Source organism: Neomonachus schauinslandi, chromosome 10, assembly GCF_002201575.2.
Source record: "Neomonachus schauinslandi chromosome 10, ASM220157v2, whole genome shotgun sequence".
Classification (NCBI taxonomy): domain Eukaryota; kingdom Metazoa; phylum Chordata; class Mammalia; order Carnivora; family Phocidae; genus Neomonachus; species Neomonachus schauinslandi.
The window spans coordinates 121,527,601-121,553,456 of NC_058412.1; positions in this window are offsets into that span (position 1 = coordinate 121,527,601).

Sequence of the window (25,856 nt, forward strand, 5' to 3'; positions counted from 1 at the left end):
GCAGAGATGCACAGCCAGATGTTGGGAAGGCAATGTGCACGCACAGAGGCCGGATGGCCGGTCACATTTCTTCTACTGAGATTCATTATGCAGCCAGGTTATGTTCTCATAAATATTTGTCAGGTTCTGTCCCACAGGTTCTTGCATCTGTGATGGAGCTGGGATCCCTGTGTGGATGTGCCCTGCAGCCTCCCAAGTAAAATGTGCTGCGCAACTGGAAATTACTCTGATTTCACGTGGATGCCTCAATTCAGAGGGCAAAGCAGAATCAATCCTCCCTGACTTTAGTCAGGCACCTTGGACCATTCCCCTGACTCATCTACAGCCACGTGGTGGGCTAAGTCTGCCTGGACCCAAGGAAACCTAATAGCAAGTAAAATCTGCAATGGAAAGCACATCTTTGAATGTGGAAGAAAAATAAGTGTGCAGAACCTAAACTGCTAATGGAACAGGTGTGCGCACTGTTAGAATTTTGCAAGCCTTTGTTTGCATAAAGCAGTACTGAGAGTTTTCTGCTCACTTTCAAAGCAGGAAATGTGAGACCCCAGGTTTCAAAGGGTTGAAACCCCTTTTTCACTCACCAGAGCTGCAGAATCCCATCTATGACAGAGCTGACGAACCTCTGACCAGAGGCTTAATTTCATCTGTCCTTCAGCAAATTTCCTAAACACTCTTGTCAGGGACTATAAACCCCCTATTTAAAAATAATTTTCACTATTTCAGTTGGAAAAAGACAATAATTGGGGTTTTTTTTAACCTAACAGTAACCACAGTATAACTAAATTCTTTCTCCTGCTGGGTGGGCAGATTAATAAATGTCTTCTTATTCCATGCACATCTTTCCCTCCTGTTTTTCCAAGAAAAATCCCTACCTTCCCAATTTCCTCGTGATTCCTAGGGTCCAGTGCCAAAAGTCCCGGAGTCTAGCACTACATTCTCCTATTCATCTGGGATACCATAAGTCTCCTGAACTACACACAACATGAAATTAAAATTAAAATGTTATGTGATATATTTAATATTTAATAGGATTCTATCTCATTTTACTTGATTTTAAATACAAAACAAATTAAACAAAAACATTCTCAGAAAAGAACACTAATGAGCCTGCTTTTTACTTTCGTGTGGTCTTCAGGTGACCTTTTACTATAGATGTGTGGTCCTTAATTGGAGAGGGGGAAAAAAATATTCTCAAAAGTCTTCTCAGGACTGTCCCGCGCCCCCCCCCAAAAAAAGATCCCAAGGAATATGTTCCCAGTCCCAGAACTCCTGAGCAAACTGCCCAGGAGATGAAAAGGAGACAAAATACACAGCACTCATCAGTACCACCTCTACCTACTGTCCTCCATTCACTCCATGATGGAGTCCCCTTAGGCTGGTCACCCAAGATACAGGTCCTGGGGATAGCTCTAACTCCTCCTTTCCCTCACCTCCCACAACATCACTTGAGTCTCCATGCCCATAACTCCTAAGCATTTCTAAACACCATCCCTTCCTCTCTTCTCCTCTTCCAGCCACAGTCTTCACTCAGGCGCCCTGCACCTCTCAGATGGATTTCCAACCAGCCTCCCAATGGGACTTCAGATCCTCCCAAGTGTTACCAGAGTGCTGATTTTAAATCACAGATGAGATCACATCATCCCTTGCTTGGAAAACACAGGCTAGAGCCCCACTGCCAAAGGCTGAGACTCAGAGTGCCAAACATGACTATGAGGGCCAACATGAGCCGGCCCCAAACCACCTTTTGATTCCATAGCTACTCAGTTAATGGTAAGGTTCAGGGTGACCTGATGAGCAAACAGATTTAGGTAACGAAGAAAAGGAGAAATAAGGAGAGTAATCACATCCAACAGTACAAAATGCTTATTCTGGGAAGTGGTACCAAATGCTATATATGCATTATCTCAATCTTCTCAACAAGAAGGCAGGCATTATTGTTTGCCCCATTTGTCAATCAGGAAAGCAGATGCACAGCTCATTAAGTGGCATGGGCCAAAGTTCAACCCAAGGAGCGATGACAGAGCCCATGTCCTTGCTCACTATGCCACACTGCCTCCTGTATGATGTCAACATGGATGGTCTAGGTCACTTGGACCTGGTGGTATGGATCAAGATGCCATTGCAAATACCCCCAGGTACTGCTTACGATACCACCTTCAGCTAAACCCCTTAAATGTGCAAGAGGGTGCCCCTCGCTCAGGCTAAGAGAGGGTCCAGAAGACAACAGGAAGTCTGAGTACCAACTCTAGTAGAAGAGGCCAGGCTCAACCAACACATGCCACCTAAAATGCACCTACTCCAATGGCCTCTCCCAGTCATTCCCAAGTATGTGCCCAGGACCAAGTACACAGAAGGGTTCCATGTCCCACTAACTCTGTGGATGGGTCCATGCTCCTCCCACACTGAGAACCTACACAGTTGAGAATACATAAGAGTCAGGACACCTCTGTGCCGGGGTCCTCACTGTGCTCTCTTCCCGCACTGCTCAAGCCCCACCCTCTGGCCTAATTACATGGCTACGCCATCTTTCCAGCTTACATAAACCCTCTAGTAAGTGCTCAATAGTTCTTTCTGGGGGAAAAAAAAATGAGTGGATAAAAACTTTAGAAAACTTTAGTTTTATCTGTTTTTATGAATTAATAAGAGCAGCACCTGGTTTTAGCCCCAGTGTCTTGTGGACGTGATCAGTGAGCTAGTCTCCCTGAAACGGACCTCTCTGGAGGCTCGGAGTAAAGGAGTCTGGGGACCGGTGAAGATGGGGAACTGGACCGAGGCCCAGCTTGGGCATACAGGCAGCCCTTGTCCCTCATATCCCCGTCTCCTTTCTAGTACCCAGAAAACTCTGCTGCCTTACTTGCAGACACTGCCACACACACAAAATGTGGTATGATGCACACTCACTCTCCAAGATCAAACCACAAATGCAAGGTGGCAGGTGAACAAACAACAAACGCCCTGTGAAAAAGGAACGAAAATCTAACTTTAACAGGCCTCTTCCACTTAGGGATGATAAACGGGACATACCGTTGGCGACATAAACCGTGAACACGCTGCCCCTTTAAAAATATAACCATCAATCTGTTGTTAAGCCCACAACCAGTTGCAGTATTAATCACACTCTTTTGGCAAGAGAATCCATTTCCCAATAAAGTTTGAGTGGCAGAGAAAAGGCAGAGCCAACAACTGGGAAATAAACTATGCTTCCAAACGATCGAAGGAAAGCTGCTCTTCTTGCTGGCGGCTCTCCCGCCATCCTGCTGCTCACACCAGACACACATAAATACACATGCCACTTTGCTTCCCCCACATCATATTTCCATCACTGCAGAATGCTGTGCAGCTCTGTTCTGGGCCCATTTTTCACTTTGTGCCATTTTTGTATGTTTGCACAAACCTCCCCTAGAAATCAAGAGACCCTTCTTAAGCACAGCCACCATCTCTGGTTTCTCACAGCTTTTCTCCCCTTCCCCTCTCCTCCTCTGCAGGGAGTCTAGAACCAATCCTGCTAAGCAGCATGTGTGTTCTGCCTCACCTCTTCAACTGGGAGCCCCTAGAAATCCACATCCAAAACTTATTCCTATTTCCCTGATGGCTGGCACAAAGTAAACATTCAATTAATGCAGAGAGTAGGTTTTATTCACTCTAGGAGAAGTTTCTAATAAATGAAGCAGACTTGGGAACCCGTGAACTGTGCTATTCACTAGCATGTCCAAGCACCCAACTCTCAGATGCAACACTCACAATTACAGGTAAGAAGACAAATCCCCACATCTTCTGTTCTTTTCCTTTAAATAGATACTGATAAGCCAGTTTCCCTCCATGCAAATGGTGAGATGTGTTTGACCCATCACCTCTGGAAATGTTGTGATACAGTTAATCTGTCAACTTAATGTAGATACAGTAATAGGGAATGACTGACATCAGGACAACACTGAGTCCTCCTTCCAATCCATACTATACCTCTCCACTTATTCTGGCCTGGTTTCATGCCCTTTAGAGTTTCTCCAGGTAAATCTAGGCATTCTTTGAACAGACTGATTCCTAGGTACAATTATAGCTGTTGCTATTGTGAATGGTATTGCAGTCTTAATTATTGCAGTACAGAGAAAAACTTCATATTTGTATGTTTATATTATCTGACAAACGTACTAAACTCCTTACTACTACTGGTTGGTCTGGTAATTATCCTTTCTTCAAGTAAATGGTATTACATGCAAAAAAAAAAAAAAAATGACAATTTGTCTTCTCTCTTCCAATCCTTATGACTTTCTTTTTACTTGTTTTACTGTATCACCCCAAACCTTTAATATGTAACAGCAATAATCATGGGTATCCTTTAAGATTTTATTTTTTTTATTGACAGAGAGAGCGAGAGCCCACAAACGGCGCATCAGGAAGAGGCAGAGAGAGAAGCAGGCTTCCCACCCAGCAGGGAGCCCGAAGCGGGGCTCGATCCCAGAACCCTGGGATCATGACCTGAGCTGAAGGCAGATGCTTAACTGACTGAGCCACCCAGGGACCCCACTTGTTTCTAACCTTGAAAAAGAATACTTCTAAAATTTATCTATTAAACAATGTTTGCCATAGGCTTTTGGAGGAAAGCCTTTATCAGATTAAGGGCATTCCTTTCTATAAAGACTGTATTGTTGTTGCCAATTATTTGCTGCCCCTCTCTACCAGGCCCATCTCTACTGGGCCTCTTCCTTCAGGCAAACTATAGATCCCATCACATGATATCAAGATTGACCATAAGACTTTATTTGGCCAATGGATTATGAAAGGGGGTGATGTATGCCACATCCAAGGTGACAGCAGCAACCATCCAGTGCTTCCACAGCTCTTCCTCCTCTGCTCCTGGATCACCACATCCCAGGGGCTGTTCCTCCAGCCTGCATTCTGGAAGTAAGACTACAGAGAGCAGACACACAGCCAACATGTAACATGAATAGGAAATCAAACTTTGTCATAAACCACTGACATTTGGTGGTTGTCGTTGTAGCGTAACTCAGCAAAAGGTGATATGCCATCTATCCCTATTTGTCTCTGGGCTTTTGTCATAAAAAGGTACCTTTTCCACATGCTTTGAGGTCATCATATAGTTATTTTCCTATAATTTGTTAATGTAATGATTTCTACTGAGAGGTTGTCTCAGATTAAATCTGTAGCAGACCACAGGGAAAGGATTTCTCAGATAAAAGGCTAGAATCCAAAACCTGAAGAACTTATCAACACCCAAGGAAAACCAAAAATCCAGCCAAGAAGTGGGCAGAAGACATGAACAGACCTTTCTCCAAAGAGGACATACAAATGGCTAACACACATGAAAAAATTCTCAACATCACTCAGCATCAAGGAAATACAAATCAAAACCACAATGAGATACCACCTCACCCAGGTCAGAATGGCTAAAACTAACAACTCAGGAAATAACAGATGTTGGCAAGGATGCAGAGAAAGGAGAACCCTCTTACACTGTTGGTGGGAATGCAAACTGGTGCAGCCACTCTGGAGAACAGTATGGAAGATCCTCAGAATTTTAAAAATAGAGCTACCCTTCGACCCAGCAGTTCCACTACTAGGTATTTACCCAAAGGATACAATCTAAAGGGGCACCTGCACCCCAATGTTTATAGCAGCAATGTCCACAATAGCCGAACTATGGAAAGAGCCCAGATGTCCACTGACAGATGAATGGATAAAGATGATGTGGTGTGTATATATATGTGTGTGTATGTATATGTCTGTGTGTGTGTGTGTGTATGGAGTGTGTATATAAGATAGATGTAATGGAATATTACTCTGTCATCAAAAAATGAAATCTTGCCATTTGCAAAGACATGGATGGAGCTAGAGGATATTATGCTACACAAAATAAGTCAGGAAGACAAGTATGAGATGATTTCACTCATATGTAGAATTTAAGAAACAAAACAGATGAACAGAGGAGAAGGGAAGGAAAAATAAACTAAGATGAAAACACAGAGGGAGGCAAACCATAAGAGACTCCTAACTCTAGGAAACAAACTGGGGGTTGCTGGAGGGGCGGTGGGTGGGGGGATGGGGTAACTGGGTGATGAGCATTAAGAAGGGCTCGTGATGTAATGAGCACTGGGCGTTCTGTGCAACTGATGAATCACGAAATTCTACCCCTGAAACTAATACTACACTATACATTAACTAAATTGATTTTAAATAAAAAGTTAAAAAAAATCTATAGCAGACTACAGGGGAATGTCATAAAAAAAGACATGACCGCCAGCTGACCTGTGAGCTATATCTGGGCACCCAATCTCCCCACCCCCTCCCCTATCCTTAGAATGTGGGTTCCACTTGCCTTTTCCACTCCAGAGACCACTCCAAGGACACAGCCTGGAGATGGTGATATGGCAGTGAAAACACCTGCACAGTGTATGTGACTGGGCCCAATTAGGGCCTCTTTAGGAACTCTTAAGATTGGCAGGCAGGTGCAGGGATCCATTCGTCTTGCTGCTGCCCAAAACGAGCCTCACAGGTAAGTTCCTATGGTTTTTATTAAAATTGCCACCTTCCAACCTGGAGTGGCTGCCTCTTTGGTCTCTACCCATCCTCTGAGTACAGGGTCTGGTTTCACATTACACCTGGGAAGCTCATGAGAGATTTGTGAACCAACAGAGATGTTAGTCTCCATCAAAAAAAAAAAAAATAGTGCTGTCCTTCTATAATACAGCATTGTCACTGGAAGGTGGCTGCCCCTCCCAGAACTACACTTAGCAGCATCAAGTATGGCCATGCAACTAGCTCTCATCAACAGAAATGCTCTATCACTTGGAGGCCCAACACTGTCATAAAGCAGGCCGAGATTCTCCACGTGCTCCCTTGGGACTCCAGGGCCTTAGTAGTGGTTGATGCAGGGAGCCTGGGTCCATGAATCACCATATGGGACACCTGACAACCACTGTACCATTTTGTGAGCAAGAAATAAACCCCTGTTGCATAAGGAAGCTTATTAGAGTAACTACTGTTACCCTACTGTACTATCTTGTACTCCAGGAATAAATCCAACCACGTATTTTTTTAAATGTTAGATTTAGAATGTTAACACTGTATTTCAGATTTTAACTGAAACAGACTTTTAAGATCTCTTCTCTGGTACCATCTTTAGTTTTGACTTTGGTATTAAGCTTCAGGAAACAAGAGCAACTTTCCCCTTATTATGTCGCTGGAACAACATATACAACACAGGGACTATCTATTCATATTAAATTGGGTAGGCCTTATGATTTGGGGAAGGGGTAAAGTTTTCACCACTGTTCCAATTTCTTCAGCAACCATTGTTCTAATCAGGTTCCCCCCCCGCCCCCGTTAATCTGGTGGCCAACTCAGAAATCTCTTTTCCCAACAGTCCATTCATTTCATATGGGATTTCACATTTGTGTACAATTGTACATCCAATTCACTTACCACAGCTAAGTTGCTTCTGTACCTGTATTTTATATGAAACTTCCTCTTTCTATCCTTGATGAGTCTCACCAGAGACTGGCTCATTTTTCTAATTCTTTCAAAAAATATTTGGCTTTGTGAATCATTGTTACTCTCCAGACCTCCTTTATTGATTTCTACCCTACCTTATTATTTCAAACCTTCTGATTTCATTGGGTCAGGGAACATGGTCAGAATGATGTCATTTCTTAGAACCTGGAGACTTTCGGGTCTATAATATGATCTACTTTTGTGAAAATTCCATGTATGCCCCAAAATAGGCATTTCGTGTTTTCTGGGTACAAGCTTATTAGTCATGTTACCCAAATTTTTTATACTCTTACTTTTGTCTGATCTGTTTCCAAGAAGAGTACATTTAAATCTCTACCTACAATGGTAGATTTATCTATGTATTACTATAAATCTGAAAATTATTTCTTTATATAGCTTAAGGCTATACTATTGGTTATATTCATGACTATTACATTTTCTTAGAATATTGTGGCACTTCCAGAATATATCATCAGTTTTCATCTCTTTTCATGTTGCTCATCTTAAATTCTAGTTCATCTGATACTGAAACCATGAGCCTGGTGTTATCTTATTTTCCTGGAATGTCATTTTTATCCCTTTATTTTCAACCCTGCTCTGTGCTTTTATGTGATTCTCTTAAAACCAGATTGCTGGATCTTTTTTGTAACTCCATCTAGGAGTCCCCAGGTCTTAATCAGTGAGATTAACCTGTTTATACTGTAATCAATGATACTGGAGGATTGATTTCTTCATCCCTTTTTGTGTTTTCGATTTACTGAGCTTTTTCTTTCTACTTTCCTATCTCTTGCTCTATCAATCCAATTTTCCTTACTTTTTCCTACCGCTAGTTGGAAATATTTTGGTTGTCCCTCACTTACCAAGACCCATATTTATACTCTTTTCCCCTAATAGAGAAAGGTTACCCATGACCATGTCCTCCCCACAGTTTAGACACATGTACTGCCTGCCCCTACCTCTGATCTTTCATACATACTCAGGCACACTTCATTTCTCATGTTGGCATCGCCTGGAAATTTAGCTCCAGATGGGCTATGGATCCCCTGCCACCACCGTTCCTGGCCTAAGCAAAACCCTGAGCAAAGAAAGAGGCCAGCAGACCATACTTTGTTTATCACGTTGATAGAACCAGAATTCTTCTGTTCACTTACTTTTTGGTAGGGTGATGCAGAATCATGCTTTTATGAATATTCTTGTTTTAACAGCTTTATCTAAGGTATAATTTACATACCACAGAATTCACCAATTGCAAGTGTGATTCACTGATTAGTATTGTTTACAGTTGTGCCACCATCATCACACTCCTCTTTTAAACATTTCCATGGCCCCAAAAGACCCCTCGTGCCTCCTTGCAGTCAACCCTTTTTCTCACACCTCCAGCCCCCGGAGAGTCACTGATTTAATGCGTCCACTAATTGGCTGTTTTCTGAACATTTCACATAAAGGTAATCTTCTAAGGGGTGGTCTTTTCTGCCTGGCTTTTTCACTTAGCATCAGGTTCCTGAGGCTCATTCTTCCTGTGGTCTGTATCAATATTTCGTTTTACTGCTGAGGACGACTGTGATAAGCATGCGCCACATTTTGTTTATCCATATCCCAGTTTCTGGACATTGGGCTGGTTTCCATTTTTTTGACTATTCTGAATCATGTTCCTGTAAACATTTGAAGTCTTTCCGTGAACACAGGTCTCCTTTCTCTTGGGGAGGTACTTAGGAGTGGAACTGCTGGGTCACAGGATAAATTTATGTTGAATTTCTACAAGAAACTGTCAGGCTTCTTCCAAAGTGGCTGTACCTTTTGAGATGCCCACCAGCCACATAGGAGGGTTCTAGGTTCTCCACATCTCTGCCAACACTTGCTATTTTGTCTTTATTACACTCATTCTACGGGTACATTTATTATTTTTATAGTTAGAAAAAACAGAGTATATGAAAATTAGGTCTATGTCCTGTGATCTCCCAATGAAGTGGAGGGGTGGGGGGAAGCAAAAACAAATAGAATAGACCAAAAGAGTAAACATGATTGCTTCCAGATGACAGGGTTAGGGGTATTTCTTCTATCCACCTTCCTGTAACTATCTTCTCGATAAGGAACAGGTGGTTACTTTTATAATAAAAAAATTAACTTTAATTGGAGTTTTACAGCTAATATGACTGCATTCTTCCTACATTCACACTCCCCAACAGTGGCAATAAGATAGTAAAATTTCCCTCCAGCCTCCAGATTAACCTGCAGAGTAGTTGTTAGTTTTATTAAGCTCCAGAGAACCGCAGAGCTTCCAAGACCCTCTCTCCAGTCAGCTAATAGGCTGGGTGCACAGCTGCCACTGCCATCCCTCCCACAATGCTTTCCGTGACAGCAATGGGACACTCGGCTACTCAGAGACACCTTATTCCATTCCAAGCATCCTGTGATCGTCCAGGCTCTCCCCAACCCACATTTGGCCTCTACACCAAACTCTACAAGACATATGGTCTTCAAGTAGCTCTGCTAGAGATCACAAAGGCTGCCTCATCACACATAAATGTAAATGCTATGTCTCAGCCCATCAACTAGAAATCTTGAATTCATCCATCGAGTATTAACTAAGCACCAACTCTGCATAAAGCACCTTCCTCCATGCCCTTGAGTTTAGAATCTAATAATAAACCACATACCTTCCAAAGTGTGGGTCACTAAGGATCCTGAGGAACAAACACACACAAAGGGTCAATGGGAGTTTTAAAAAGGAATCTTTTTCTAGCTGTGAGATGAAAGAGGTTTCCAGGAAAAGTCATCAGTGAGTTTGGGGTGTCAGTTGAGTACAGAACTCCGAGGTCCAGGAATTACAGGATGGCTCAAGACAAGCATTGAGGAGGCAAGACAAAGGAAAAACTCCCCTTCCTTGCATCCAGTTTCCCTCTCAAATGCTTCTTCCCTGTTCTTCATTCCCCATCACCACCAAGTGTCTTGTCTCCCTGCAGAAACCCATACCCAGTCTACCCTGCTATAAATGAATGCCTTCGGTGACTGCAAGTCCAAATGCAGCCAGGCAAGGGCGCTCTAATTCAACTTGTCCAAAATGAGGAAGGCCCAGAAGTACCACCAGAGTTGTATTTATTCTACATTATGACAGGGCACTTAAAAGCTCTACCACCTTTCAAGAATGTAACGTGACAAAAGAATGACTTAACATCATATGCTACCATTTTATGCTAAAAACCATACTTTCCTGAAGAATTTCACAAATGACTTTAACATAAAGAGCCAAAGCAAAACCTTCAACTAGAGGGGATTGTGTTTTTTGGCCTGATGAATGATTTGCACTCAGTAATAGGGAGTCAGCCAAGCCACCAAGCGTGAATTACTAATTCCCAAAAGACCAAAAAAATAATAAAGCACATTCAACCTTAAAACTATTCTGAACATAATCTTCCTTTGAGGATTCAGAATGCCTGGAAACACTTGAAATTTGTGAATAAGGACCACGATTTTAGGTTGTCACATCCATACAAAGTTATTCAATAAAACCCAGCAGGCTTAGATATTACTAATCCTCCTGGTTCCAAGCTAAAAAGAATTGCTCTTCTAATAGTAAATATAGGTATACACCAGAACTGGGTATAGGAGTTGTGCCCATTAAAGAATGTCACTGATTTTACCTTAATTTATTCCAGGTTTATTGCATACAGCAAAATTCACCCTTTACTGGTACACAGTTCTTTAAATTTCGACAACCTTACATAATCCGTGTAATCACCACTACAATCAAAATAGAGAGTATGTTCACCATCCCCCCAAAATTCTTTCATTCCCTTTATGGTGAACCCCTCCCCCCCTTCCCCTAGTCCCCAGCAACCCAAAATCTAATTTCTGTTCCTATCACTTCGCCTTGTCCAGATTATCCCATAAGTGGAGGATAGTACTTAGCTTCTGAGTCTGGCTTCTTTCACTTAGTATCTTTTCAGAGTTCTCTGTGTTGTTGCATTGATTTTGCTTTTTAGCTGAAGGAGAACTGGAACATCCACATGGGTATGGGTGGCCTCACACCAAGTTCTTTGTCATTGTTCCTAAGGTGGGAAACTCATTTTCAGGGGCCCTGTGTACAACCTCCTACCCTCTCTGAATATTAAAAATGGGACAAATCATATGTCGAGAGCACAGCAATATTTTCAAAGAGCAGAGCTCTAAGCCCTGAGCTTTTGTTAAAGGACACAAACTCTAGCCTCTGGACCTCAGGGAGGGAATCCAGCACTGCAGGGACCCAGAACGCACTGGGTAAACTCACCTGAATGGCAACATGATGGACTGGTCAACTTGGATAATGCTATTTTAGTTCCAAAGTAAAACAATCCTACTGGGCATATTTCTTAAGAAAAACACAGATTTTTTTTTTTTTTACGTTGGGGTGTGTGTGTGTGTGTGTGTGTGTGTGTGTGTGTGTGTGTGTGTAAAACTGGCTCTGAGACAATTCCAAAAGCGGAACTTCCAAAGAGCTCAGAGCAAAGGCAGTACTTTTTGGATGTGTGATCAGAGGCCTAAGGTAACTCTTGAAGGGCAACAAGTATTCTGGTAAGTGAGGCAGAAATAGGAGGAGCCTGGTCAGATTGTTCCTTGTGTCCCCTTCCCAGGTTACCAGAAAGAGGGGCCAAGGCTCCCAGCAGAGATAGCCAGGTGCTTCCCCTCACCACCCACCACCAGAAGATCTCATTCTAGAGTCCTCATTTCCATCATCGTGCATGCACTCCTACACCTGCATATGCTACAAGTATTTACTGAGGGCCCTCCCTAGTGACTACACCAAGCTCATCAGGAGGCATGATTTACATCCTATGCAACAAGCCAGAAAACACAGAATCTAAGTGGAGATGGTGTGGAGTTCAAATCTCTCCTGTTGGCCCTTTAACCCTGGCCTTACCACCCCCCCACCGCCGACTCCCTAGCAAGGTCACCCAGACAAAGCCTGATGACCAAGGTATTCAAACCAGGCATTCATTCTGCCCAACCCATTCAGGCAAATGCTGCTATGCCCATCCTTGTGGGCCGGGTGTGTAGCTTCATACCAGTGAGCCTGGGGGGCCTTTCAAACAGCTCTCCTGACAAAATTTTAACTTCTGAGTAACAACTTGGTTCTGGAACTCCCATTACCTAGGGAAAGAACACCTCATTCTAAAGCAGTCTAGATTCTAGAATCACCATGTCCCTTGTTCATACGCAAGAAGAGAAGAGTAGCTTGGGAAAGTGACAAATTCTCTAAATCTGGTTTTTCTCATCCATAGAGTTAAATAATGCATAATTAATTAAATTATGAATTAAATAATGCATAATAATAGCAGATTGAAAGCATATACCATGAAATATGCATTACTTTCATTATTGACTTTAATCCATTCAACCAATCCTAGGAGGTAGAATACCCTTATCCCTAACTAACAGAGGAGGAAAATAAAGCTCAGAGATGCTGAGCAACTTGCTCAAAACCACTAGCAGGTAAGTGGTACAGTGAGGATGTCAACTTTTCTCTTGCCAACTACATTTAACCTTATTCTACTTCTGACCATCAGTCCCAAAGAAGTCATAATGAATGGTTTAGAAGTTTCATAAAGATGCTCCTCGTGGTTTGAGGGGAGAAAAATCAGGAAAAAATTAAACATCCAAAAACCAGCTTTTGCTAACATAAATCTGCAGGGTTTCAAATCATTACAATGAACAGTTTATGAAGGCCTGCTGAAGAGAGGTGTTCATCTCCTCCCCCTCCACAAAGCCCATGGATATTACAGTAAATAAATACAAACAGGACAATGTCAAAGAAGTACTAAGAACCTTTGGTGAACTGATGAAAACCAGAGAACAGGTGCGGTAGTGCTGGTAGCAGAACCAGGACACATAGAGAAGAGGAGGAGGAGCCAGAATCATCAAGAGGAAGAGGCTGCCTCCCATCATGGAAGCCCCAGTGTGAGCAGACATGGATACGAGGAATGGGCAGAAGGGTAGGAGTGAGAGGAAACTGTCCGCAAGAAGGCTACCTGTGTTGGCCTCCCCCTGCAGCAACTCAGCCATCACCCCTCACCTCTTTCCCCAAGAGCAACAAATGAGTTTTCCCAGGCCAAAACAGGAGCGATAATTTTTAAAGATGCTTAATCTCCCAATGGGCTGCTGAAGCTTCCAGAGTGAGGATCATCATCCCAGAATATGTTCCTTTTTGACTAAGCATGAGGGGAAGGGAGTGGCACAGCTCATCTGCTTTGGCCCCATCCATGTCCAAGTGAAGCCTGCCAATCAGCTCAGCTGCCCGTGGACTTAGTGGTGGACAAAGCCACTCCAGTTATCTGTAGCTGTCACCTTCGTCTTGCATGGCTAGAATAAACTAAAACCATCAAACACTTGGGGGGAAAAAATACCACAGAGAAGTGAGCCAAACAACCAGAATGGACTCCAAGGAAAATAGAGATAACCCTAGAAACAGACAAGAACTTTCAAAGTATCCTTAATATCTTCCAAGATGTTGAAACACACACACACACACACACACACACACACACAAATAAGAACCAACAGGTGACCATTTAAAAAAGAAAAAAGCAAAGGCACCTCAGTGGCTCAGTTGGTTAAGCATCCAAATCTTGATTTTGACTCAGGTCATGATCTCAGGGTTGTGAGACTAAGCCCCATGTCGGGCTCCATGCTGGGGGTGGAGCCTGCTTAAGATTCTCTCTCTCCTTCTCCCTCTGCCCTTTCCCCCTCTAAAAAAAAAAAGAAAGAAAAAGAAAAAAGCAATCAAAGAACCAAAAAAAAAAAAAATGAGTTTATGGAAATTAAGAACATGCCTACTAAAACAAACCAAAAAAAAAAAAAAAAAACTGGGAGAAAAATTTAAGGGAATCTCTCAGAATACAGAGCAAAGAGAGAAATATCTGAACAATGAAAGACAATGAGACAAAGAAGGCCAGGCAACGGCATAAATATCTACTAGGAGCTCCTAGGCACATAAGTGGAGAGAAAGAAATTATCACAAAAATTTTTAAATTTCACAGAATTGAAGAAAGCAGTAAGACTGAAAGGGCCCATCAAGTACTAAGTAGGATAAAGGAAAAATACCATATAGAAAACATCCTAAAGGCATCCAAATCGGCAAAGAAGAAGTCAAACTCTCACTCTTTGCAGATGATATGATACTTTATGTGGAAAACCCCAAAGACTCCACCCCAAAAGCGCTAAAACTCATACAGGAATTCAGTCAAGTGGCAGGATATAAAATCAATGCACAGAAATCAGTGCCATTCCTATACACCAACAAGACAGAAGAAAGAGAAATTAAGGAGTCGATCCCATTGACAATTGCACCCAAAACCATAAGATACCTAGGCATAAATCTAACCAAAGAGACAAAGGATCTGTACTCAGAAAACTATAAAATACTCATGAAAGAAATTGAGGAAGACACAAAGAAATGGAAAAACGTTCCATGCTCATGGATTGGAAGAACAAATATTGTGAAGATGTCAATGCTACCTAGAGCAATCTACACATTCAATGCAATCCCTACCAAAATACCATCAACTTTTTTCAAAGAAATGGAGCAAATAATCCTAAAATTTGTATGGAACCAGAAAAGACCCCGAATAGCCAGAGGAATATGGAAAAGGAAAAGCAAAGCTGGTGGCATCACAATTCCGAACTTCAAGCTCTATCACAAAGCTATAATCATCAAGACAGTATGGTACTGGCACAAAAACAGACACATAGATCAATGGAACAGAATAGAGAGCCCAGAAATGGACCCTCAACTCTATGGTCAAATAACCTTCAACAAAGCAGGAAAAATGTCCAATGGAAAAAAGACAGTCTCTTCAACAAATGGTGTTGGGAAAATTGGACAGCCACATGCAGAAGAATGAAACTGGACCATTTCCTTACACCACACACAAAAATAGACTCCAAATGGTTGAAAGACCTCAATGTGAGACAGGAGTCCATCAAAATCCTAAAGGAGAACACAGGCAGCAACCTCTTTGACTTCAGCCGCAGCAACTGCTTCCTAGAAACACTGCCAAAGGCAAGGGAAGCAAGGGCAAAAATGAACTATTGGGACTTCATCAAGATAAAAAACTTTTGCACAGCAAAGGAAACAGTCAACAAAACCAAGACAACTGACAGAATGGGAGGAGATATTTGCAAATGACATATCAGATAAAGGGCTAGTATCCAAAATCTATAAAGAACTTCTTAAACTCAACACCCAAAGAACAAATGATCCAATCAAGAAATGGGCAGAAGTGGGGCACCTGGGTGGCTCAGTCATTAAGCATCTGCCTTCAGCTTAAGTCATGATCCCAAGGTCCTGGGATAGAGCCCCACATCAGGCTCCCTGCTCAGCGGAATGCCTGCTTCTCCCTCTCCCACTCCCCCTGCTTGTGTTCCCTCTCTCGCTGTGTCTCTGTCAAATAAAATCTTCAAAAAAAAAAAAGAAAAAGAAATGGGCAGAAGACATGAACAGACATTTTTCCAAAGAAGACATCCAAATGGCCAAAAGACACATGAAAAAATGCTCAACATCGCTCGGCATCAGGGAAATCCAAATCAAAACCTCAAAGAGATATCACCTCACACCAGTCAGAATGGCTAAAATTAACAAGTCAGGAAACAACAGATGCTGGCGGGAATGCGGAGAAAGGGGAACCCTCCTACACTGTTGGTGGGAATGCAAGCTGGTGCAGCCACTCTGGAAAACAGTATGAAGGTTCCTCAAAAAGTTGAAAATAGAGCTACCATACGACCCAGCAACTGCACTACTGGGTATTTACCCCAAAGATACAAAAGTAGGGATCCGAAAGGGTACGTGCACCCCGATGTTTATAGCAGCAATGTCCACAATAGCCAAACTGTGGAAAGAGCCAAGATGTCCATCAACAGATGAATGGATAAAGAAGATGTGGTATAGGGTGCCTGGGTGGCTCAGATGGTTTAGCATCTGCCTTCGGCTCAGGTCATGATCCCAGGGTCCTGGGATCAAGTCCCGCATCAGGCTCCCTGCTCGGCGGGGAGCCTGCTTCTGCCTCTCTCTCTGTCTCTTATGAATAAATAAATAAAATCTTTAAAAAAAAAAAAAGATGATCATGTGGTATATATATACAATGGAATATTATGCAGCCATCAAAAGGAATGAACACTTGCCATTTGCAATGATGTGGATGGAACTGGAGGGTGTTATCCTGAGCGAAATAAGTCAGAGAAAGACATGTATCATATGACCTCACTGATATGAGGAATTCTTAATCTCAGGAAACAAACTGAGGGCTGCTAGAGTGGTGGGGGATGGGAGGGATGGGGTGGCTGGGTGATAGACATTGGGGAGGGTATGTGCTATGGTGAGTGCTGTGAATTGTGTGAGACTGTTGAATCACAGACCTGTACCTCTGAAAGAAATAATACATTAGATGTTTAAAAAAAAAAGAAGAAGAAGAAAATAGCAGGAGGGGAAGAATGAAGGGGGAGAAATCAGAGGGGGAGACGAACCATGAGAGACTATGGACTCTGAAAAACAAACAGGGTTCTAGAGGGGAGGGGAGTGGGGGGATGGGTTAGCCTGGTGATGGGTATTCAAGAGGGCACGTTCTGCATGGAACACTGGGTGTTACGCGCAAACAATGAATCATGGAACACTACATCAAAAACTAATGATGTAATGTATGGTGATTAACATAACCAAAAAAAAAAAAAAAAAAGAAAACATCCTAAAATCCTCCAGGGGTGTGTATGTTAGAGGCATCATGTAGGCAAAACCAAACAGATTACCAATAAAAGAATTAGAATTTTAAGTGTCCAGCTAACTAGCTGAATTACTAATTACTAATTCCACAGAATATTAGAGGAAAGTGAACATGTTTTGAAATGTCAAGAACAGAATTATTTTGACTCAATTTTTTTTTCAATCCTCAAAAACAAGAAGTGTTCCATATATCTATCCATTTTAATCAGGAATACAGTCAAACAAAATGAAAAGGAACCAAGAAGATAGGGAATTCTGTAAAGAGAAGTGTTCCAGGAGAGCAAGAAGCAGACACCCCGGGAAGACGGCTGAGCAGCAGGCCCACGAGGCAGGTAGAACGTAGGAGAGCCCAACACAAAAAATGACTCAACAGTCAGGAGGCAGTAGGGATGTGGTGAAGGAGGCATCTGCTTCCTCCACCGCCAAGAAAAATGAAAGACGATTAGAAAGCAAAAAGCTGCACAAGAAAGTCAGGTTCGAACACAGTCGAAATGTGACACACTGTGATTCTAGCCACTGATGGAATGGTAAAGAAAGCAAATTCCTCTGACCTTGGTGCCCGAGGGGACACAGTTATGATTGCAGAGGCATCCGTGCCTCTCTTGCCCAAAAAACAAAGCATCAGACAGGGGCATGTGAGTTTTATTTTTGGACAGTGGTCCCAGGTGGCAGGACTGGGCAGAGTGGGACAGGGAAGGAGGGAAAGTCAATGCAAGCGTACACTACAGAACTGATCTCCACTGGGAGCAACCCAGAACCCACCCCACTAGGAACCCTCCACAAATTATCTGCCCAGGGAAAAAAGATGGGAATATTACCCACTGGCTTCCATCCCCTGTGAATCAAGGGCTGCCCTGGGGGCCTGGCATTTCCAGAGGTGTCTGTACATCAGAATGGCTCAGCAGGAGTCTTCCCAGATGCTGCAGCAGCAAAATCCCAGGACAGAAAGTGAGAAACAGTGTACGATCTAGAATTGTATTTTCTATGTGCATGTAATACTTTGTGATAATGACTATGTAAATGAGAGACACAAATAGCATGTAGACATTAGCACTGCTCACCAAATATTTGAGGCTCTCAGCTTTCACCGCCTATGATGTAATCATACTCTTTGGCCCCTTGTGGTTGAGTGGGACCATGTGAGCAGTTCTGGCCAATGCACTGAAGTGAAAAGGGATATCCCACTTCCATTCAGGACACTTAAATGCTGCCATAAGACACTCCAAGGCCCGCTTTCCATCTGCTATAGTGAACAACACTGCAGATCAGTTATTCCATTTCCATGAGTTGTCGAGGGAAGAACACCCAACACAGAGGCTCCAACCCACCCCGATGGACCTGAGCTTGTAAGAGCAATAACCTTCCACTTCAAGCCTTTGATACCTGGAGACTGTTTGTTACTGGAGCCTAACCTAGCCCATCCTGACTGATTCAACTACATGCCTTATGACGTCTTGAGGGGAAACCAAGAAAAGGGATGACAACACACCAAGTAGTAATAATGTTTCTGCTCAACTGGGAGAATTCCAAGAAAAGTTCTTACATTTTCTCTTTTTAAATTTCACCTCATAAGCACGTATTATTATGTATAGAAGACAAACAAAACTCAAGTAAGGGAAAGTGCGGTCATCTAGGAAGAGGGACTGGTAGGCAGGCCATTTCTGCTGTGTGCTTACTAGGAAAACTCCTGTAGCTTTTCCACCTCATAAAATACACAAATCTCTTCAAGTAGAAGGACGAGTCCTAAATGCTCAGAAGTTTACTTCAGCTTTACAATACACCTATCTTGAAAGTCTTCTAAACATGCAGTAATGTTTTCAGGGGCCGTGGGCTATTTCTTTCTACTCCCTACTTCCAAACTCCCCCAAGAACTTGTACAGATTTTGCTAATAGGGATTATTTTTCCCCAAAGAGAAGAAGGTCTTAGAAAATCCATTTTTCCAAAACTCATCAAGGGGACAACCTGCGCTGTACTCATGCATTCTCACACCTGTACGTACACACACACACACACACACACACACACACACGTGCCACAGGTCAGTATCTTCCATCAGTTCTGGGACCTGTCATCCAATTTCTTTCATGGTCCTCTGTCTTCCAAACAGCAGCCAGAGCAATCCTTAGAAAGTTCATCAGTCCACGTAACTTCCCGAGCTCCAACAGCTTCCCACGCACTTAAGGAATGAAATCTAAGCTCCCAACCACGGCATTCAAGGTTCTCTGTTCCACACCATGATGATCTCTCCCTTGGTCCCTGAGCAAACCAAACTATTCGCCCACCTCAGGGCCCCCCTGCTTGCTGTCCCCCCTTCCCACACTACCACTCTCAGGGCTCTTGGCAAGGCCTCCTCCTTTCTCAGTCTTCAGCCTACATGCCACTTCCCCTGGGGAAGCCTTCCCCAAACACCACCATCCAGAATGAGCCCGTCCTCCTCCTTCTCCCAGTGTTCTGTTCCTTCCCTTCAGAGAATCCACAGCAATCCTAGTTCTCTTGCATAGTTACCTGTTCAGGTGTGTGTTGCCAGAGATCTTCGTCTGCTGCGTGGCTGCATCACCAGCATTTAGAACACTGCCCGTACAAAAAAAGTGTAGATTACCTGTTGTCTAACGAATATGGCAGGCAGGCAGTGTACCCGACCGTGAGAGGGCAAAGGGAAGTGCACAGCAAGTGCAGAGGAAGACACAAGCAGGTCATCCCTGGAGGAGACCTCTAGAAGACAATGCTGTAGCTGAGCTTTGAGGGACGGTCAGGAGTTAGGTACCCACAGGAAAGGAAAACGGGTGTGCAGAGGCCCAGCAGCCTGAAAGAGCCTGCCGGGTGGAAACAGGGCTAGTGCCTGGGGAGATGGGGTGCTCAGAGGCCCAGATATCCCCTCACCCTCCTTCCCTCCCTCCCTCCCTCCCTCCCTCTCTCTCTGCATTTTGGAGATTAAGTCCCACTCCCACTCGGGACCTGGGAAGAGCATTCACACCAAACACCTCTGCCTTGGGAGGGACAAAGCCCATCTCAGAAAGGAGGCCAGGCCCGTGCGCCTGAGGTCAGGTTCCAGGCCCGCTAGCTGGCCTGTTATCAAGCAGTTTTACATCCAGTGATACCTTGCACTTCTGCCCTGTCACCTGTCATCTCTCCCACCAGCTCTGAGAGGTAAATCACTATTATTTTTTCAGCTTTACAGCTGAGAACTGAGGACTGTGGAGATTAAGTGACGCATCAGCAGCTGGCCAAGATTAGAATTCAGAACCCGTGGTCGCACAGCCCTCACATTTCTGGGCACTCAGACCAGGAGGACCTGTGGAGTCAATGTGTCAGTGTGGCTCCCCTACCCCCAGCCTCCCCAAATCTCCCAGCTGTCACTTTCTTCTCTCCCCCATCCCCCCCAAACCCTTCCACGTTCTCCAAAGCTTTTTGGCTATTTAGATTAACAACAGCCTACCACCTGCCTTCAGACCGGGGATCAGATCACTGCCTTCTCTTCTTGACAGTGTCCAAACTGCGAGGTTAGTCAACTCCCTGGCTAAACAGGGGCTGTGACCCACAGAACCGCACAGAAAGAACCCTGAGGAACTGGCTCACTGGAAAGAGCCTCATGGTAACTGAGGCCTAATCCTCATGCAGGAGTGTGCTCCCATTCCTCCTCCCAGGAGCTCTGGACAGAAGGGCTTGCTCCACTCTTGGCCAGCTCCCGACCCAGCAGACTTCCCATCCACAGCTCTGCCTGCCCGGAATACTAACAAGGGCCCTTCCAGATGCACAGAGAAAGCCAGACAATCCCTCACAGCCCCCAGGGTCTGGCTGGACAGGGCTGGAATCCAGTGCATCAATGGGGCAGGCCAGCTCATCATGGTTCGGTTGGTACGCAGGGACTAGAGGAGGCCCCTGCTCCCAGGGGGACAAGGAATGAGGGCAAAAGGCTGTTGGCTGATGAGGCTGGAGGCCCCCGGGCTGCCCTTCCAGATGGCATAAATCAGCTGGTATGGCTTCACAGCTCCCTGCCACCCAGCACACAGGCAGGCACTTGCCAGCACAAAGACCCAAGGTAAGTTTGGAGGAGATTAAATTAAAAAACCGAAGCTTCCAAGCGCCAGGAGGCCTGGCAACCATAAATCTACCTGCAAAGGAGTACACAGAACACCAGGCAAACCAGCTTTCTCTAGGTTATTGATGAGCGCTGGCCTCTGCAAGCGCATCCCAGCAAGGCCCGGTAAGGGAGCCAGGAATGGGCATCTCAGCAAAGGAAGCCTGCGGCAGTGAAGAGGGGTATCTGGGCTGCGGGGTCAAAGGTCACCTCCAATTCCAGTGCTGTGGCTTCTGGGCTGTGTGACTTCAGGCAGGTCACCTGCTCTCTCTCCTAGCTCAGAAAATGGAGTCAAATCAAAGGGACCTTGCAGAGTCACGACAAGAACCTGCCCCACAAGCACCCCTGAAAAATGGCAGCCATGACAACAAAATTGCTAAAAATGTAGGAAAGTAAAAGTAATGGACACAGAACATTAATGACAGCTAACGGGGCACTCACTCTGTGCCAGGCACTATTCTTTCTTTCAATCCGCACAATTCCATGACAAGATGCCATTAGAGTTGGGTTTGCAGATGGAGAAGTGGAGGCACAGAGAGGCTGAGTCATTTGCCCAAGGTCACACAGCTGGTCATGGATGGTGCTAGGATTCAAGCCCAGGCAGCCAGACTCCTCTGGGATGGGAAATAGTACACTCCCCCAGCTCTTGGAATTTGAAAGCCAGAAGGAAAACAAGGATCATTTTTCCCACATTCATTTCACAGAGAGAGACACCTGAGCCCAGAGAACAAAAGAATATTGCCTGCTCACCCCCTACCCCAGTAAATACTGCATCAGCATTCACTAAATAGAAAGCTCTCCATGATCTGTCAAGCCCACTCTTCAAATAAGTGACTTTTTTCTTTTTTGAGGGCTCCCTTACCCTATGGGGTGAGATCTTCAAAGACTGCACTGAAGCCTCAGCATTTGTCCTGAACCTGATGGAGTATGTCCTTACAAGGATGAAGAATGGACTCAGTACTGCTGGAAGCTGACCCCATAGTTTGAAGCAAACCAAATTATATGTTTAAGCAAAAAAATTACTTCAAGGATAAATGCTAAGCACAGCAATGGCCTACAAAGGCTCTGTTTTAAGTACTCGTGCTCCAGGACCCTGAGTCTGGCGGCACATGAGACGTTCAGTAATTGCATATCCGGCTTTGAGAGACTTTTAAGTGGTTTCGTGTTTTGATTTCCCTCACATATGCAGTGGCCTGCCTAGTGTGAAATGGCTTCATCCATTCTGACACATATTTCTGCTACCACCCCCTTACGGGCTGCCCCCTGCAGTCGTCCTCACTGGGCTGGGCTCTGGCAGAAGCAGTATTTATACCAGCCTTGCACAAGGTCCCCGAATCAGTGCACACCTCTTCTTCATGCCATGTGTCCTGGGTGAAGGCAGCCTGATGGCTATGTCATGCCCCCAACTACACACACACACACACACACACACACGGGCATTTCTCCATAATGGTAATGAACAAGTCTTTACACCATGACCAGGGGAGTGTGTCTAAATCTATCCACCCTCTATACTCCAAGATCCCCCCCCCAAAAAAAGAACAAGGATTTCCTAGATGTATGCAGAATCTTACAGTTCACAAAAGAATTTCAGACCTACCAATGTGCTTTGAATACCATGACACCCAGTGTGATCAGTGGGTCAGGAATGAAGTTCTGCTAGCCCCAGATGAAAGAAGTATGGATCAGAGAGGGAAAGAAATTTTGTGAAGGACACACAGCAAGTTGGGAAAGAGGATGGACCATGCACATTAGTCGGCCTACCCTAGTCTGATGCTCCCCGTGGCCTTTTTCCCCTCCCTGCTCTGGGCTTATTTCCTGATGGCACCTGGGGGGCCTGCTGATAGGACAACTTGCATCCCCACCCCATCAAAGTTATTCAATTTGCCCAAACAAGTATAACACCCCTACCTCTCAACCTTCCCCTCTACAAGTGGTGTTTCTCAACCCCACCTGCCCCCAGCCACCTCTGGGGCTCTGACTTGGTCTAAAAGTTTCATTCACATTCTTGCAAATGCAATCCTACCAGGCTAACACACAGCTCCTTGTCAAGGACACGCTAGGACTGCCCCCACCCAGCCCACGGCAGCTGGAGATGCCACCCCTCTCCATATCCCTATAGCACTTGATTCTTCCTCACTGGGTCATTATTCCTGGTCTTGGGACTTGTCTTCCGTTAGGCTGGAGGCACCTAGAGGGCAGGAACCACGGTGTGTTTGCCCTGCAAGTTCCCAAGGCCTCACACAATGCCTGATACCTAGCATGGACTCAATCACAGCTAATAATGTGTACTAGCTGCATTCATCCTGAAAGGAAGGTCTGTTTGTATACCATAGAAAGAGGTTTACCTACGCAAGAACAGCCCCCTTGAGAAATTCAAGAATATGGACAGAACGTACAATTACTGCACTGGGTCAGTTAAGAGTCGCCTTACACTCAGGCAACACCCAAATCTGTCTGTGAATGAAATCAGAACTCCACCAAGGAGGAAAGCTTATGCATCATCAAGACATTAGGCCTTGAAATAGAGCCTGAAGCCCCAACCTCCCCCACCCCCAGGCCTCGGGGCTGATTCCACATGGTTTTCATTCCAAAACCATCACAAAAAGTCTCTTTCATTCCTGAGTTAGGGTCAGGGACTGAAGGGGCTCTTGTCCCAGGCCCTGCATGACAGAGCTCACAGCCTCATGGGGAAAAGAAATAGACAACCTGACAATGACAAAACAACAGAAAAACACCAATGGGGCATGTCCCCAGGCAGCCCCAGGAGCACAAAACGAGGTATCCAGACAGAAGATGGGCTAAACCGTGAAGACAGCATTTCCTGTCCAAGTATAAATACGTAGGACTGTGTGTGTGTGTGTGTGTGCTGGGATAGAACTGGTAGCAATTAAAGCATTAAGTAGAATACTAAAATTCCTAAGCCAAAGACTCAATCGATTATCCAAATCATTTTACCCCAAGTTCAGGTAAGATGTATGGTCAAAGGCATTCCTGGGGCCAGAGAGATAAAACAGGTGGCTAACTTTGCCTTTTTATCCTAACACTCTGATGCCACGTAGACACGCTCATTACCAAATTTAAGTTGATTTACAGATCACTTCCGAAAGATACAAAGATAAAAACATTTAAGCTCTCGGGCACCTGGGTGGCTCAGTCGGTTAAGCATCTGCCTTTGTCTCAGGTCATGATCTCAGGGTCCTGGGATTGAGCCCTGATTTGGTCTCCCTGCTCAGCAGGGGAGTCTGCCCCTCCCCACCCCCACCCCACTTGTGCGCTTTCTCTCAAATAAATCTTAAAAAAAAATTAAGTCCTCTGAACCTGTTTTCTAATAGTACCAGAATAAAATGTAGACCTTGTGGGATCTACTGGGGATAGAGTCCATGAGATCAGGTACACAAAACACTCTCTGCAATGAAAAGCACAAACGTGTTCGTGCTTTCAGCTTTAATGTTGGCAATCAATCAGCAGCCTTAGAGGGAAGAACCTAGACTGGAGTCTGTAAACATGAGTTCAAATCCCAGCTCCATCTCTTTCCAACGATAAAGGAAACATTTACCACAGTAGAGGTAGTAAATGCTCAATAAAGCATTGCTAGTAGTATGTTATTTTTGTCAACTATTTTGCTTATTTCAAAGGTGGTTGAGAAAATGGGCATTCACAATCTGCATATCCATGGATACCCAGGTGTTGGAAGCAGGGGGAGGGAATGATAGAAGTTTAAAAATTCAGATTCATGATTATTCAACATGGCTGTCTACATGGAACTACCTGGGTGACCTCCCCTGACAGCCTGGCAGGGACATGAGAGTAGGGACAATTCTCAGGAGAGACCCAAAAAAAAAAAAAAAAAAAAACTGTATGTTGACTGTCTCAGGTTAGATATCTACTTAAGTTTAGAAGAAAATTAGATTTTCATTGGAGGTCATGAATACACACACATACCCATATGAGACCCCAGACAATTTTTAAAATGTGTTTAACTCATGCTGGGAAATGAAATATTCAACTGACCTAATTTTTACATTGGGAATAAGAGACATAAGTGTGTTTTTAGCAAATCTAACAAAATATTTACTCCATTTCAACATGAAGTTGTAAAGAGTCAGAGAGAAACAGTATGGCAGACCATGTCAATCAGCCACCCCCATCCCTTTGCTGTTCCCCAAAGGTCCCTGCTTGCAGAAATCTCCTGCCTACAACACAGATGACCTGCATCTCAGTGTAAGGGCATTTGCTGGCCAGGGGCAGACACTTCCTTGTCCCTTGGTGGGTAATTACAGTGTGTCGGACACAGACCTTGGCACGTCCCCAGAACGACTGCGCTCAGTTGCCCACAGCACAAAACCGCACTCAGTAACCTAGTCTTTGTGGGTTTTTCTCACTTCCCTGTCCCATGACCCCTCTAACAGGCGCTTCCTGGGAATAAACCTCCAGAATAAACCACTTGCATCCAAATCCTTTTCTCAAGGTGTGCCGGGGGCGGGGGGGGGGGGGGGGGGGGTGCCAAAAAAAAAAAA